General features: G+C 41.0%; 1 long non-coding RNA gene across 2 annotated transcripts; it reads right to left on the minus strand.

Annotated features, from left to right (window-relative positions):
• Nucleotides 1–410: 410 nt before the first annotated feature.
• On the minus strand, nucleotides 411–1,135 carry LOC109422827 (uncharacterized). Of its 2 annotated transcripts, XR_002133096.3 has the most exons (4): nucleotides 929–1,135; nucleotides 772–866; nucleotides 634–702; nucleotides 411–552 (listed from the first exon to the last, which is right to left on the minus strand). It is a non-coding gene; the product is annotated as an uncharacterized LOC109422827 (long non-coding RNA). The 2 variants fall into 2 exon arrangements; XR_009998799.1 differs by having other exon boundaries at nucleotides 772–1,132.
• Nucleotides 1,136–2,111: the final 976 nt, after the last annotated feature.

Consider the following 2,111-nt stretch of genomic DNA (forward strand, 5'->3'; position numbering starts at 1 on the left):
TATGTTTATTTTGCCCATTCTGGGCCCTACCGAGAGAAACATTTGATCATAAAGGTGTACTTGCGGTTACTGGATTCTGGTGGTGACGAACGGTGGCTAGCTTTGAGGTCGGTGGTGGCATGCATACGGCAACGGGCAGCTGGTGGGCGACGGGGGGCGGTTGGTTGACGGTGGGTTAACGGAGGGGAGATTGTTGGTTGCAGAGGCGTTGCTGGTTACCGAGGGGTCTACGTCCACAAGAGTTTGGGAACCTCTGTGTAGCTCGGTTCCTACCGACGACCGAGGGGTGGAGTCCGCTGACGCCGTTCTGATAAAGGACACTGAATTGCAGTTATCGACCCGCCATGTGTTTTGTCGCTGAATTTCCAAAATGGCGGTGCCGAAGAATGGCCTCCGCTGGGAATGTCCGTTCACCGTAGGGAAGCCAGAGATTTCGGGATGACAGCGTATCTTGGCGTGTCCAGTGCATCGGTGGTATTTCTGTGGGAAAACGAACAATGTCCTCCGGTTTTGGGACCCCGAAGGTCAAAAAGAAAAGGCCCAGAAGTGGACCTATTCCGCAAAATTAGTACACCTTCAATGTATTCTCTCGCTTTTCACTACCTGATTTAATAATGGAAATAAAAGAATTACCTTTTCTTAACACTTGCTATTTCACAATAGCGGCTGAACCTTATTCTTTTGATAGAAATAGAACAATAGCTATATGAACAAAAGGGTGTAAATTATATCACTTTGTTCTTTGTTCCTAACCGTACTTTTACAATTTACCGTACTATTTAACAATTTACCGTACTACTAGCTTTTAAGTTTGACTTTTTCAACTAGTTTTTAGGTTTTGACATTTTTAACTAGTTTTTAAGAATCTAAAAGAATAAACACACAAATAAGTCATATACACCACTTGATTTTCACCATTGCAATTTACTTATTGGAATACACGTCGCGCACTACAATTATCTATGATAGTCACAGATGGAATGATTTGGACTCTGTCTTGAAATCTGTTCTTGGGCATTAGTCAGCAGAAAATGCGATACCCGAGATTTGGCAACTCGCTCACACAAAGTAAAGTCACTCGGAATTTAGGTTGGCAACCCTTCTGCGCAGGGGCGTGATTATGCCGACAAAATATACAGTCTACACGGAGAAATCAAACTACCTAATTTTTGGGTCGATTTTACTCAAAGCTGAGTATATCGAATAAACTAGATACCCAAAATTAGGTTGTTTTCTCTCTTTCCCCCACCGATGTTGTCAAAAACAAACAGAGATGCGTCTACCCAATGAGGGTCCTTGAGCCCAAAAAGCCAATTTTGAGTAAATGTAGGTATACTCAAATTTGGGTTGAATGAGGGGGGGGGGGGGTCTTGGGTTGAATTTACCTACTCTTAAGTATATTTTGTTTTGCTGGAGGTAAAGGCAATTTACCTAGTGTGAGTTTAATCGATTTACTCAAATTTGGATAATTGGGTGGAACTATGGGATTGCGTCAAAAGAACTCAATTTTGAGTAGTTTGGCGGTTCCGTGTATAAAGCGATAGACTGGAAGCTCAAACCGCTGTAAATAAATGACTTTAGTTTCAGGAAACTAACGGACACTTTAATAATAAATACTTGGCTCTGCATTGACAGCTAGGATTACGCCACCAGTGAGGCTGTCAGTTTTGGGATTTATTATAATTTTTTACTTGGGCAAGGCATTGGGTGCCCACTGGCATGTGGGGTTAAGGCGAAGGATATTTGAGGAGGAGCCGAATGACTACAAATATGGAACATACGGTTAGACTATTGAAAGTACTATACCAATGGTCATCAAATTTTGCAGGCATAATAAACACATATTCAACTACCTTCAGTGAAAATGTCATGAAAATTGGCAGAGAAATTCAAAAGTTATGATTAGGTACACATCGCACATGAAAAACACGAAAAACATTCAACCGTTTCAACAACAGTAGCTTTCAATCCGAATAATTCAAGTAAGAAATTGTCTCTATAAGTATCATAACTGCTAACGAAATGTCGAAATTATCATCACAGAACTTTGAACTGTAGCGTAAAAGAACCATCTATCATGCGAATGAAAATTGATCATGGTTGTACAAAAT

This window comes from Aedes albopictus, chromosome 3 (genome assembly GCF_035046485.1).
Source record: "Aedes albopictus strain Foshan chromosome 3, AalbF5, whole genome shotgun sequence".
In the NCBI taxonomy this organism is placed as follows: Eukaryota; Metazoa; Arthropoda; class Insecta; order Diptera; family Culicidae; genus Aedes; species Aedes albopictus.